We start from the raw sequence: 16,375 nt of genomic DNA, 5'->3' as shown, positions 1-16,375 counted from the left end.
CAATGTCTGCATGGCATACTGGGCTGAACTGATAAAGGGACGCCAGTCATCCCAAGTCCTGTTTTGCCACCCTAAGGTTCAAAGGAAGTAAAAGCCCCCACACATCTCTGACTCACTGTTGCCCATCAGTGGGCCTCAGCACATCCGCTGGAAAACTCTGGTACATACCATGATCTTCTTCACTAGATTTCGGAGTATTTAGTAGAGATGGTAAGTACTCTAGTCTCATCAGCAACACACCTTCTTTTAGGATCTGATTCTTTTTTTTTTTTTTGATTCTTTTAATGCTGTGTCTTGAGGTGTTTTGGTTTTAAAAATTCAGCTGGTGAATTTCTCTGACCCTACCACCCATCCCCCAAATCTGGAATGCCTTCTGTGGAGAATACTTTTATATTCTCTCCAGATCCGTTATTCAGGGTTGATCCACCCAGCTCCCAGCTGCTGATGCCTCCCAACTGTGTCCCTCACTAGGCAATGCCCTTGGCAGATAACTGCCTGGTGCAAAATGAAGGCCCCTCCCAGAGGCAGCTCCCAGCCAATGACTGGCTAATGTAGCAATGTAAAGGTCGGACCTCTTTACTTCAATTGGAAATATTAATAATTCTGAAAGCTCATCCCAGCTCCAGAGCTCCCCATAAGATTGTCTAAGGCCCCAGTTACAACCATATTAGGGGTAAGTTTCTCCCTTTGACAAATTTTTATATGGAAACACACTCAATAAAACTTTTGCATGCAATTTTCTGTCACCAAATCTGCTTTCAGGGAACCCAATCTAAGCTACACTCTCTTTGAGGTCTCTTTAGCATTTTATGCACATAATGTCATATACCTTTTACTATATAAAATGACCAGATTTATATTGACAGACAGATTAAATTGTTAAAAAAGTTACTTGATAATGTGAGGATTGGTGAGCAGCTAGAATGTCTGGGAAAGGACAATAATTCAAAAGGAAAAATTGAGTTTCCCTGTGGGAAGAAAGGGAGGACCCAGAGGGACCAAAAGGTTATCTGTCTTCTACATCTTCCAGGACAAGTCACCTTCTCTCTCTGGCCCTCACTTCTTTCATTCATCATATGGTCAGGTAACCACCTGATTGCTCTGCTCACACTTTCTATGCTTCTACATTTCTCTGTTTTTCTAAAACAGTAGTTCTCACGCTTGAACATGCATCAAAACCTCTTGAAAGACTTGTTAAAACACAGATTGCTGGGTTCCACCTCCATAGTTTCTCACTCAGTAGGTCAAGGGTGAGGCCTGAGAATCTGCATTTCTCACAAATCCCTGGTGGTGCAGAAGTTAACGCTGTTGGTCGGGGGTCCACACTTTGAGAACTACAGCTCTCATGGCATGGTAAGGGCTGTCTGTTCTCTCAGATGGAAGAAGGACCATTTCACACATTGTAACATAGTGGCATTATTACTCAAGTGACTTTAAAAGAGTTAATTCAGCTTCTTTATTTGCTGGTGAGAAATTCTCTGTGAAAGAAAAAAATGTTCCCAGCCCAGTAGAGGCCTAACTATCTAAAGTTAGATCTTATGTGAAAAAGAGATCACTTTTTCCAGAGGAGACTACAAAGATCATAAACCAAATAGATGTGGATCTATGGCAAGTTCCTCTAAGCAGGAGAAAGGAGGAAGGGAAGGAAGTGTCTTTTCGAGAGAGGGTCTTTCCTGAAGACCCTTGCCAACTGAACACTGTCTGGGATGCTGACAGCGTCAGATGCTGAGCCTTGCTTGTGAGCAAGATCTCGGACTCCAGTCTCCTGGGATTCTGGGGCAAGTGCTATAACCTTCTAGGGTGTGCTCGGTGCCAGCAAGCGTCATCCGCCTAGGGTTGCACTGCTGGAAGCACTCTCCCTTCTCTGGCCCGGGGCCTCGCCACCCAGTCTGTTTTCACTGGACATCTTCGAGGTCTGAGAGTCCAGACGTCAGGGCACTTCCTTAAGAGTGTAGTATCTGGGATGCTGAACCCGGGCCTGCCAGTTCCCATGCATGCTTCCAGGCCATGACATAGCTCTGCTGGCTGGAGGAAGGCAGACTTTGCTGTTCTCACTGAGGATTTGGTTGGACAATGCCCTGGAACTGTCCTCTGGAAGTACTGGGCCACTGCATGGGATCAGGAAAATCTTTGACTAAATTTCTCCTTTCTCCCCAAAGACAGTTTACCCATCTTTAAAGTATCAGAGGATCTCAGGACTCTGAGGGACCTTCAGAGACCATCCGGTCCAGCTCTCTTAATAATCATAAAGTCCTATTCATAATAATGATGATGACATTTTACAGTTGGCGAAGTTTACAAAGTGCTTCCGTATATATTACGTCTTTCCTCACATGCTACATTGAATCTGTTAGAAAGCCCTGTTGACTCTTCCTCAAAATTATGTCCCATTGATCTGTCTGCTCTTTCCATCTTTTCTGCCACCACCCTAGCCACAGTACCTCTTCAGCATCAGCCTCCAAACATATTTCTCCTTTTCCACTCTTGCTCCTCTACCATCCATTTCCCACACAGCAACCAGAATGATCTTGTAAAATATAAATTGGTGGTGACTGTACAACGTTGTGAATGCCCTGAAATGTTCACTTTAGAATGATTAATTTTATGTTATGTGACTTTCACCTCAATTAAAAACGTGTGTGTGTGTGTGTGTGCATGTGTGTGTGTGTGTGTAAATCAGAATATGTCATGTGCTGGCAGAAAACCCTTCGATGGTTTGCCACCGCACTTAGAATAAAAATTCAAATTCTTTACCATGAGAATGCTAGGCCTCCGTGATGGGCCTTGCAATCTTACCTACTTCATCTCCTGCCACTCTTTATCACACCTACTCTATTCCCAGGCACACCAACTTCCCCTTTGCCCAAGCACACTGAGATCATTCCTAAGAACTTTTGCATTCCCCTGTCTGTAATAATGATTCACCCAGATACACTCAATCCAAGGGAGGTTCACCACTCACTATCAGCTCTCTGTTTTGTATTTTATTCACATGATATTGTCTATTTATTGTCTGTCTCCTTCAACACTGTATCCCCAGGGCCTAGAACAGAGCTTGACTCATAGTAGGTGACTTACTATAAAGGATTGGCTCACGTGATTATGGAGGTTGGCAAGTCCAAAAATCTGCAGTGTGGGCCGGCTGGCTGGAGACCCAGGAGAGCAGCTGGTGCAGGTGAAGTCTGAAGGCAATCTGCTGGAGGATTCCGTCTTGCTGAGGGAGGCTGATCTTTTTGTTCTATTCAGGCCTTCGACTGATTGAATGAGACTCATCCACATTATGGTGGGCAATCTGCTTACTCAGAGTTCACCAATTTAAATGGTAATCTCATCCCAAAACATTCTCCAAGTTGACACAAATTAAGCATCATGGTGAGTATTTTATAGGTGTTTGTTAATTGAATTATCTAATTTGATCCTTGGAAATTCTGTCATGTAGGGATTACTAGCCCCACTTCATAGGTGTCCATGGAGCAAGGAGGTTAACTGACTTATTTAAGAGCATAGAGCTGGAAAAGGGCAAAGGCAAGTCAAGCCCACTCTTCACCACCAAGTCTAGAGCTTGCTTTAACAATTTTCAGTGCACTCTGTATTCACATTGTCTCATGTGCTATTCATGGTAGGACTGCATCCAAAGAGATAAGAAGCCTCTCAACTCTTCTCTCTGGAAGTTGTTCCTTGCATTTACAAAAATCATCCTGTTAGGAAAGTGGGCAAGAAGAGGAGTCTGAGAAACAAGTGTGGTGCTTTTCCCTAGGATTCAATGCATTTCGGTTTGTTGGGTCTTTGCCCTCCACCCCCTTTGCTTCAATCAAGTCAATCAACAATACATGCAAGGGAAAAACCAATCCACATTCCCACTCTAGCCCACTACTAGGTAAAGTCGCTACCATTCACCAGATGCCTACTATATGTCAGGAATCCTTAAAGAGTAGCTACTATTAATTCCCATTTTCCAGTTGAGAAAATGGAGGTTTGGAGGATAAGTAACTTGCCAAGGTCACAGCTTGTAAATAGTAAGAAAGATTCAAATCTTGTCTGACTCCAAAATTACAGTCATCTCACTATACCACAGGGCCTCTTAAAAGAAATCAAATCTGTGACTCATTCCCCCTGAACCCCCTCCCTACCCCTTCTCTTCCTCTGCCAAACTGAAGCAGTCTGGTGCAGTGGACAGATCATAAGTCCTGGAGAGAGAAGCCTTGGGCCCTTCCAGGCTGTCTGAACAGGTCATTTGGTCTCTCAATTATTCTACAGTTTATTCATGTATAAAATGAAGAAAAAAGTACCACTGTTCAGAAGAAAAGAGGTGATGTCTGTGATGCTCTCTGGGGACTAGAAAGTGCTGTATATGTTAGTTGGGACTGTTATAATCTAAATACATAGCTTTCTTTCTAGATCTGAAGGAAAAACTTAACTTGCAGGAATCCTTTTCTGATTGACACAAACCCATTTAATCACTTGATTTATACTCCTTGAGAATTAGCAACTAATTATGAGTTCATTTTCAAATAAATTGGGTGTTTGATTTAGCTCTTCAAATGGACTGTTCATCAAGGCAGTGATTGAATTTTCTATTTCTGTTTTATCCTCTTATCTTGCCCAATGCAGGGATCTTCATTTACCAGGAGCTCAATAAGTTCAGGGTGAAAGACTGACTCAAGAATGAGAATTTGTGGAGAAAGTCAAGAAGTCATTTTGCTTATGGAGAGTAAGACATTTGATAAAGACAAGTCTGGCAAATCCAGAAAGTGCAAATTAAATTGGGGAGATATGTCCCTACATGGGTAAGTGAGAAATAATGGGACCATGGAGAGGGGTAAAATCCCCAAATCCCAATGCTTATACATTTTGAGAGGATGGATATTGGTTCTTTCTGTTTTAGGGGTGGCCTGGTGAAGTGTAAAAATTACTAAACTAGGAGTCAAAATCCTGGGCTGCAGACTTGCAAGTCATTTAACATCTCTAAGTCAGTTTAAAAATTTGTAACATGATAGGCTGAACTAGATTACTGTCAGGTTGTTATTTCTACTTCAAAAATGTTATGAAATCACAGACAAGAGGCTGACTTTCTTAACATATGAAGACCTCCTAAAAATGAAAATTTAAAAGCCAGTAACCTAACAGAGAGGGTGAAGGGTATAAGCAGACAGTTCACAGAAAAAAAAATATAGGCAACTTTTAAACAAAAAGAGCAATGCAAGTTAAAACTACAAAGAAATTCAATGTTTTCAACTATCAGATTGGAAATAATCAGAGTTCCACAACACATTGTGTTGCTGAGTGTAAGCCAATACTCTCAAAAAGTAGTGGGAGTGTATACTGGAATATCCTCTAGGGAGGACAATTTGGTAATTACTATTAAAATTAAAAGTACCCTTTAATGTGGCTATTCTGCTCCTAGGTATTTATGCTGCAGATATACTCACACATTTAAGAAACAATCAGTGTAAAAGGGCATTCACTGCAGCATTTTTGTAGTATGAATGGATTTAAAACAACTTAAATGTCCACCTATGTATTGTTATTTAAGTAAATTATGGTATACTGTATTTCCATACAATGCAATTATAGCAATCTTTAAAAAGAATGAGGCATCTCTATATGTACTAGCATGAGCAGATCTTCAAGATATACTGCTTAATAAAAAAAGATAGGGGCCAGACAGTGTGTATAGTATAGTGCTATTTGAGTTATTAAACAGAAAATATATTTATTATATAATATGCATATTCCTTTTTACTTAGAAATGCTTTAACACTTACAAAAGTTGTAAAAATAAAGAGTATAAATGACACCCATATACCCTTTAACAAGATTCACCTATTGTTAACATTTTACCCCTTTTGCTTTGTTGTTTGAATATATATATATAGATCTGAAACTATATATATAATTTTAATGTCTCTGGAAACGATCATAAGAAACTTGTAACAATGGCTGCCTCCAAGGAGGGAATTGATTGACTAGAGGCAGGGAAAGACATCTTACTTTTTACTCTCTGCCTTCTTGAACCTTTTGAATTTTGTATTATATACAAAAAAACAAATTTAAAGTTATATGAGCATCTCTGCATATATGAGATCTGAGGTCTGTACCTTCTGAGTAAAGATCACTATTCCAGTGAAGGAAGTCAGATACCTGAAAGGGTGAAAGGATAAAAATGAAAACCAAAAGGTAGCCAAGAGTGACCAAATAGTGATGAAGGATAGTTTCTCTTTACAGAAATCTTCCAGCTGATAGACAAAGAAAGAAGGATAAAATTATTTTATCAGCATTTGCAACCCCTATTGTGTCTGTGGATCAATAGCTATTAACACCAAAAGGATATTTATATCTGGATGCCCCCTGATGGAAGTACACACCACTGCCTGTGAAGGATTCATGCCAAAATAATTGATCCTGAATTGGGTCAGCTTCTAGATCTATACAGCAGTTAAAGGATACACAGGGGTCAGAGGAACACACCATCCTGGGAAGGCTCACCCCTACGGGTTGTGCTCCCTGGCTCCTGTGTCAGCTGGCTTCTGGTACATTCAGGCAGTGGGAGGTGTGTAGGGGGCTGAAGTTAGGAGGAGGAGAGAAGCCAGGGTTTTATCTATTCCACTGTGCGCCTCATGGGGGCTCCCACACTGGACACCTCTTTTCTGTAGCCCAAGCTCCTGCTAGTTATACCAACATGATTCCCGCTTCCACCTCCTGACTTTGGCCCTTGGACTCCAGTAACACCTCCTCTTCCCTTTGTTCCCTCTGGATTAGGGGTAACCGTTGTTTCCTACTATTGCTAATTTCACTTTTTTGGTTTTTTGACTCCTTCCATCACCTGTGTAATTAATTCCCCTCTTTTTAAATACTCTGAGTGGTGTCTGTTTTCCTGATTGGACATTGACTAATACACATGGCTTTACTGATTAAGTATGTCAAACATATGTACCTTGGGACAAATACTTTCCAAAGTATCAATACTTATTTTTCAGAGTATAGAAAAGAGATCCTCTGGTCTGCTCTATTTTATGAGATTAGCACAATCTGTGCTGTAAACCTGTAAAGATGGCAGACTAAAACTATAAACAAGTCATAAGAAATGGTTGTCATATGGCCACCCGATTTGTGACAAAGATGCCATTGCACTTCAGTGCAGGAAAGGATCGTCTTTTCAGTAAATGGTGTTGGGTCAATTAGAATCCATTAAAATAAAAAAGAAACCTTGATCCTCTGGTTCACACCATACCAAAAAAAAAAAAACAACAAAATTTGTGATGACCCATAGGCCTATATATAAATCCTAAGGCAACAAGTTTCTTAATAAAACTACAGGGGAATATCGCCATGATTTAAGGTAGACAAAAAATTTTAAAACAAGATGTAAAAACCACTAAACAAGAGGAAAGCTTAATACATTGGATTTCATTAAAATTAAGAACTATTTATCAAAAAACAACATTAAGAGACTGAAAAGGCAAGTGACAGACTGGGAGAAGATAACTTCTCTCTCTCTATGTCTCTCTCTCTCTCTCTCTCTCTCTCTGTGACCCCCTCCACCCCATGACAAGGGACTCATCCAGAATATATAAAGAACTACAAATCAAAGGAAAAAGACTTAGAATCCAATAGAAAAATGGGAAAAAACCTGAAGTAGGCACTTAACAAAAAAGGATATTCAAATGACCAATAAGCACATGAAAATGTGCTCAATGTCATCTGATCAGAAAAATGCAAATTAAAACCGTAATTTGATACCACCACAGTAATGCCAAAATCAAAAGGACTGGTTAAGACCAAATGTTGGGGTGGAGACCTTAAAGATGGCGGAGGAGTAAGACATGGAGATCACCCTCCTCCCCACAGATACATCAGAAATACATCTACAATGTGGAACAACTCCTACCGAACACCTGGTGAATGCTGGCAGAAGACCTCAGACTTCCCAAAAGGCAAGAAACTCCCATGCACCTGGGTAGGGCAAAAGAAAAAAGAAAAAACAGAGATAAAAGAATAAGGATGGGACCTGCACCAGTGGGAGGGAGCTGTGAAGGAGGAAAAGTTTTCACACACTAGGAAGCCCCTTCGCGGGCAGAGACTGCAGGTGGCGGAGGGGGGATGCTTCAGAGCCATGGAGGAGAGCGCAGCAACAGGGGTGCAGAGGGCAAAGTGGAGAGATTCCTGCACAGAGGATCAGTGCCGACCAGCACTCACCAGCCCAAGAAGCTTGTCTGCTCACCCGCTGGGACGGGCGGGGGCTGGGAGCTGAGGCTCGGGCTTCGGTCGGATCCCAGGGAGAGGACTGGAGTTGGCTGAGTGAACACAGCCTGAAGTGGGCTAGTGCACCACAGCTAGCTGGGAGGAAGTCCGGGGAAAAGTCTGGAGCTGCTTAAGAGGCAAGAGACCATTGTTTCAGAGTGTGCGAGGAGAGGGGATTCACAGCACCACTTAAACCAGCTCCAGAGATGGGCATGAGCCACGGCTATCAGCATGGACCCCAGAGATGGGCATGAAACGCTAACGCTGATGCTGCAGCCACCAAGAAGCCTGTGTGCAAGCACAGGTCACTATCCACACCTCCCCTCTGGGGAGCCTGTACAGCCTGCCACTGCCAGGGTCATGTGATCCAGGGACAACTTCCCCAGGAGAACACACAGCGTGCCTCAGGCTGTTGCAACATCACGCTGGCCTCTGCTTTCGCAGGCTCACCCTGCATTCTGTACCCCTCCCTCCCCCCAGTCTGAGTGAGCCAGAGCCCCCTAATCAGCCACTCTTTTAACCCCGTGCTGTCTGGGTGGGGAACAGATGCCCTCAGGTGACCTACACACAGAGGCAGGGTCAAATCCAAAGTCGAACCCCAGGAGCTGTGTGAACAAAGAAGAGAAAGGGAAATCTCTCTCAGCAGCCTCAGGAGCAGCAGATTAAATCTTCACAATCAACTTCATGTACCCTGCATCTGTGGAATAGCTGAATAGATAATGAATCATCCCAAAATTGAGGTGGTGGACTTTGGTAGCAACTATAGACTTGGGGTTTGTTTTCTGCATCTAATTTGTTTCTGGTCTTATGTTTATCTTAGTTTAGTATTTAGAATTTATTATCCTTGGTAGATTTGTTTATTGATTTGGTTGCTCTCTTCCTTTTTTTTTTTAAATATAGATATAAATATATTTTTCCTTTTTCTCTTTTTGTGAGTGTGTATATATATATGCTTCCTTGTGTGATTTTGTCTGTATAGCTTTGCTTTTACCATTTGTCCTAGGGTTCTGTCCGTCCATTTTGTTTTGTTTTGTTTTGTTTTTTAGTATAGTTTTTAGCACTTGCTATCATTGGTGGATTTGTTTTGTGGTTTGGTTGCTCTCTTCTTTCTTTCTTTTTTTAATTACTTTTTAATTTTTTATATTTTAATATTTTTTATTTTTTACTTTAATAAATATTTTATTTTATTTTATTATTTTTTCTTTCTTTCTTACTTTCTTTCTTTTTTTCTCCCTTTTCTTCTGAGCTGTGGGGCTAACAGGGTTTTGGTGCTCCAGCCACGTGTCAGGTCTGTGCCTCTGAGGTGGGAGAGCCGAGTTCAGGACACTGGACCACCAGAGACCTCCCGGCTCCATGTAATATCAAACAGCAAAAGCTCTCCCAGAGATCTCCATCTCAACGCTAAAACCCAACTCCACTCAATGACCAGCAAGCTACAGTGCTGGACACCTTATGGCAAACAATTAGCAAGACAGGAACACAACATCACCCATTAGCAGAGAGGTTGCCTAAAATCATAATAAGGTCAAAGACACCACAAAACACACAACAGGATGTGGTCCTGCCCACCAGAAAGACAAGATCCAGTCTCATCCACCAGAACACAGGCACCAGTTCCCTCCAACAGGAAGCCTACACAACCCACTGAACCAACCTTAGCCACTGGGGGCAGACACCAAAAACAATGGGAATTACGAACCTGCAGCCTGCAAAAAGGAGACCCCAAACACAGTAAGTTATGCAAAATGAGAAGACAGAGAAACACACAGCAGATGAAGGAGCAAGGTAAAAACCCACCAGACCAAACAAATGAACAGGAAATAGGCAGTCTACCTGAAAAAGAATTCAGAGTAATGATAGTAAAGATGATCCAAAATCTTGGAACTACAATGGAGAAAATACAAGAAGCATTTAACAAGGACCCAGAAGAACTAAAGAGCAAACAAACAATGATGAACAACACAATAAATGAAATAAAAAATTCTCTAGAAGGAATCAATAGCAGAATAATTGAGGGAGAAGAACGGATAAGTGACCTGGAAGATAAAATAGTGGTAATAACTACCACAGAGCAGAATAAAGAATGAAAAGAATTGAGGACAGTCTCCTATACCTCTGGGACAACATTAAATGCAATAACATTAGAAATATAGGGGTCCCAGAAGAAGAAGAGAAAAAGAAAGGGACTGAGAAAATATTTGAAGAGATTATAGTTGAAAACTTCCTTACTATGGGAAAGGAAATAGTCAATAAACTCCAGGAAGTGCAGAGAGTCCCATACAAGATAAATCCAAGGAAAAACACGCCAAGACACATATTAATCAAACTATCAAAAATTACATACAAAGAAAAAATATTAAAAGCAGCAAGGGAAAAACAACAAAGAACATACAAGGGAATCCCCATAAGGTTAACAGCTGATCTTTCAGCAGAAACTCTGCAAGCCAGAAGGGAGTGGCAGGACTTATTCAAAGTGATGAAAGGGAAAAACCTAAAACAAAGATTACTCTACCCAGCAAGGATTTCATTCAGATTTGATGGAGAAATTAAACATTTACAGACAAGCAAAATTTAAAAGAATTCAGTACCACCAAACCAGCTTTACAACAAATGCTAAAGGAACTTCTCTAGGCAGGAAACATAAGAGAAGGAAAAGACCTACAATAACAAACCCAAAACAATTAAGAAAATGGTAATATGAACATACATATCAACAACTACCTTAAATATAAATGGATTAAATGCTCCAACCAAAAGACATAGACTGATTGAATGGATACCAAAACAAGACCCGTATATATGCTTTCGACAAGAGACCCACTTCAGACCTAGGGAAACATACAGACTGAAAGTGAGGGGATGGAAAAAGATATTCCATGCAAATGGAAATGAAAAGAAAGCTGGAGTAGCAATTCTCATATCAGACAAAATAGACTTTAAAATAAAGACTATTACAAGAGACAAAGAAGGACACTACATAATGATCAAGGGATCAATACAAGAAGAAGATATAACAATTGTAAATATTTATGCATCCAACATAGGAGCACCTCAATACATAAGGCAAATACTAACAGCCATAAAAGGGGAAATAAACAGTAAGACAATCATAGTAGGGGAATTTGACACACCACTTTGACAAATGGACAGATCATCCAAAATGAAAATAAATAAGGAAACACAAGTTTTAAATGATGCGTTAAACAAGATGGACTTAATTGATATTTATAGGACATTCCATCCAAAAACAACAGAATACACATTTTTCTCAAGTGCTCATGGAACATTCCCCAGGATAGATCATAACTTGGGTCACAAATCTAGCCTTGGTAAATTTAAGAAGATTGAAATCGAATCAAGTATCTTTTCCGACCACAATGCTATGAGACTTCATATCAATTAGAGGAAAAAATCTGTAAAAAACACAAACACAAGGAGGCTAAACAGTACCTTGCTAAATAACCAAGAGATCACTGAAGAAATCAAAGAGGAAATCAAAAAATACCTAGAAACAAATGACAATGAAAACACAATGACCCAAAACCTATGGGATGCAGCAGAAGCAGTTCTAAGAGGGAAGTTTATAGCAATACAATCCTACCTCAAGAAACAAGAAATATCTCAAATAAGCAACCTAACCTTACACCTAAAGCAATTAGAGAAAGAAGAACAAAAAACCCGAAAATTTAGCAGAAGGAAAGAAATCATAAAGATCAGATCAGAAATAAATGAAAAAGAAATGAAGGAAACAATAGCAAAAATCAATAAAACTAAAAGCTGGTTCTTTGAGAAGATAAACAAAATTGATAAACCATTAGCCAGACTCATCTAGAAAAAAAGGGAGAAGACGCAAGTCAATAGAATTAGAAATGGAAAAGGAGAAGTAACAATTGACACTGCAGAAATACAAAGGATCATGAGAGATTACTACAAGCAACTATATGCTAACAAAATGGACAACCTGCAAGAAATGGACAAACTCTTAGAAAAGCACAATCTTCCAATACTGAACCAGGAAGAAATAGAAAATATAAACAGACCAACCACAAGTGCTGAAATTGAGACTGTGATTAAAAAATTTTCCAAGAAACAAAAGCCCAGGACCAGATGGCTTCACAGGCGAATTCTATCAAACATTTACAGAAGAGCTAACTCTAAACTAACTCTAACTAACTCTAAACTAACTCTAAGCTAACTCTCAAACTCTTCCAAAATACAGCAGAGGGAGGAACACTCCCAAACTCATTCTACGAGGCCACCATCACCCTGATACCAAAACCAGACAAAGATGTCACAAAGAAAGAAAACTACAGGCCAATGTCACTGATGAACATAGATGCAAAAATCCTCAACAAAATACTAGCAAATAGAATACAACAGCACATTAAAAGGATCATACACCATGATCAAGTGGGGTTTATCCCAGGAATGTAAGGATTCTTCAATATATGCAAATCAATCAATGTGATAAACCATATTAACAAATTGAAGGAGAAAAACCATATGATCATCTCATTAGATGCAGAAAAAGGTTTTGACAAAATTCAACACCCATTTATGATAAAAAAAAAAAAACCCTCCAGAAAGTAGGCATAGAGGGAACTTACCTCAACATAAAAAAGTCCATATATGAGAAACCCACAGCCATCATCATTCTCAATGGTGAAAAACTGAAATCATTTCCTCTAAGATCAGGAACAAGACAAGGTTGTCCACTCTCACCACTATTATTCAATATAGTTTTGGAAGTTTTAGCCACAGCAATCAGAGAAGAAAAAGAAATAAAAGGAATCCAAATCAGAAAAGAAGAAGCAAAGCTGTCACTGTTTGCAGATGACATGATACTGCACAAAGAGAATCCTAAAGATGTTACCAGAAAACTACTAGAGCTAATCAGTGAGTTTGGTAAAGTAGCAGGATACAACATTAATGCACAGAAATCTCTTGCATTCCTATACACTAACAATGAAAAATCTGAAAGAGAAATCAAAGAAACACTCCCATTTACCATTACAACAAAAAGAATAAAATACCTAGGAATAAACCTACCTAGGGAGACAATAGACCTTGATGCAGAAAACTGTAAGACACTGATGAAAGAAATTAAAGATGATACAAACAGATGGAGAGATATAACATGTTCTTGGGTTGGAAGAATCATTATTGTGAAAATGACTATACTACTGAAAGCATTCTACAGATTCAGTGCAATCTATAACAAACTACCAAGGGCATTTTTCACAGAACTTGAACTAATAATTTTACAATTTGTATGGAAATATAAAAGACCCCGAGTAGCCAAAGCAATCTTAAGAAAGAAAAATGGAGCTGGAGGAATCAGGCTCCCATACTTCAGACTATACTACAAAGGTACAGCAATCAGGACAGTATTGTACTGGCACAAAAACAGAAATATAGATCAATGGAACAGGATAGAAAGCCCAGAGATATACCCACGCACATATGGTCACCTTATCTTTGACAAAGGAGGCAAGAATATACAAGGAGAAAAGACAGCCTCTTCAACAAATGGTGCTGGGAAAACTGGACAGCTACATGTAAAAGAATGAAATTAGAACACTCCCTAACACCATACACAAAAAATAAACTCCAAATGGATTAAAGACCTAAATGTAACGCCAGGCACTATAAAACTCTTAGAGGAAAACATAGGCAGAACACTCTATGACATTAATCACAGCAAGATCCTTTTTGACCCACCTCCTAGAGTAATGGAAATAAAAACAAAAATAAACAAATGGGACCTAAGGAAAGTTAAAAGCTTTTGCACAGCAAAGGAAACCATAAACAAGACAAAAAGACAACCCTTAGAATGGGAGAAAATATTTGCAAATGAAGCAACTGAGAAAGGATTCATCTCCAAAATATACAAGCAGCTCATGCAGCTCAATATCAAATAAACAAACAACTCAATCCAAAAATAGGCAGAAGACCTAAACAGACATTTCTCCAAAGAAGATATACAGACTGCCAACAAACATATGAAAGAATGCTCAACATCACTAATCATTAGAGAAATGCAAATCAAAACTACAATGAGGTATCACCTCACACTGGTCAGAATGGGCATCATCAAAAAATCTACAAACAGTAAATGCTGGAGAGGGTGTGGAGAAAAGGGAACACTCTTGCACTGTTGGTGGGAATGTAAATTGATACAGCCACTATGAGAACAGTATGGAGGTTCCTTAAAAAACTAAAAATAGAACTACCATATGACCCAGCAATCCCACTACTGGGCATATACCCTGAGAAAACCGTAATTCAATAAGAGATATGTACCACAATGTTCATTGCAGCACTATTTACAATAGCCAGGACATGGAAGCAACCTAAGTGTCAGTCGACAGATGAATGGATAAAGAAGATGTGGCACATATATACAATGGACTATTATTCAGCCATAAAAAGAAATGAAATGGAGTTATTTGTAGTGAGGGGGATGGAGTTAGAGTGTCATACAGAGTGAAGTAAGTCAGAAAGAGAAAAACAAATACCGTGTGCTAACACATATATATGGAATTTTAAAAAAAATGGTTCTGATGAACCTAGGGGCAGGACAGGAATAAAGATGCAGACATAGAGAATGGACTTGAGGACACGGGGAGGGGGAAGGGTAAGCTGGGAAGAAGTGAGAGAGTGGCATGGACATATATACACTACCAAATGTAAAATAGACAGCTAGTGGGAAGCAGGTGTATAGCACAGGGAGATCAGCTTGGTGCTTTGTGACCACCTAGAGGGTGGGATAGGGAGGGTGGGAGGGAGGCTCAAGAGGGAGGGGATATGGGGATATATGTATACATATAGCTGATTCACTTTGTTAATACAGCAGAAACTAACACAACACTGTAAAACAATTACACTCCAATAAATATGTAAAAAAAAAAAAAAAAGCAAAATACATGGCACCAAATAGAGCACAGAAAGGAAACGTGTTTATAGTATGAGACCTGAAATGAGAAGGCAGAAGTAGCACTTTGTTCCACCTCAATTTTTTTGCTGTCCTGAGGAGGAAAACACAGAACCTCTTTGTTGTGATTAAGAAGAGTCATGGACCCAAAAGGTAGTTTGTGGTTACCTGGGTGCCCAGAAGTATCCCAAGAACATGGGGCCTGATCAAGAGCTATTTTCATCTGGGGATGGTTACATAGGACAGGAGACATTAGGAGAATGAGTATGGAAGAATTTGGTTTACAATTTAAACCAAACTGTAAAATGCTATGTTTAGCAGGTACTCCTTGAACCTTAAAAAGGGCATATTTAGGAAAAAAAGTAGATGATTATCTATCACAGACCAAAAATAAAAAGTAAGAGACAGCATAGGCTGAAACTAGCTTCAGAAGAAGTTCAGGGACGTTCAGAGGTGGCTTTTAAGGACAGGCAGGAACTGGTAGAGAACTCACTGATGTAACACACTGAATATTTTGGATTCTGCTAAAGTGATGTGCAATGCACCTTTTTTCTCTGATTCCTAGCCTGACAAGAGACACATGCCGATGTGGTGCCCAGGTTTTTGCAGGTGTTTTACCTGAGAGTAGCTCCACGGGGAGACAGTGAGCCTCCATCAGTGCTCACTCTTTCTTTGTGTGTGTGTAGAGGCCCAGCTGTCAGGAAGGGCAGGAACAGCTCTGGCCATGTAGGCTTCATGGCTCATTTTAGTTATTATAGGTGACTCAAGTCTCCCCCCATCACAGAAGGCTGCACCAAACTCCTCAGCAAGCCTGCCTCATCACCTCAGAGCCTTCTCTCAGGCTTCCTTGCCTTGTTGGCTTAGCTGCTACCTTCAGGTCTAGTATTTGGTCACTAATGAGGCAACTTGGGACCTGAAACCCAATCCTCACTTATATTCACCTTTCCTGGAAAAAAGCAAATTATTACAAGAGTTAATGTTGTGAAGCAAGGCTGCTCACCGAAGGGAAGATCATTTGGCTGTTCACAAAAAAGTTTTACATAGGGATCCACTTGACTCATGTCCTTCCTGCTCCTAGGACTCATCAAATCATTCCCAAATCCTGACTGAACAAGTGGTTCTGCTTTACATCTAACTCCTTTGATACTGTAAGCGCAAAACACTTTTATCTTTCTCTCTTTTTTTTTTTTCTTTTTGGCT

This window comes from Balaenoptera physalus (genome assembly GCF_965194825.1).
Source record: "Balaenoptera physalus genome assembly, chromosome: 1".
NCBI lineage: Eukaryota > Metazoa > Chordata > Mammalia > Artiodactyla > Balaenopteridae > Balaenoptera > Balaenoptera physalus.
This window is presented reverse-complemented; position numbering follows the sequence as displayed.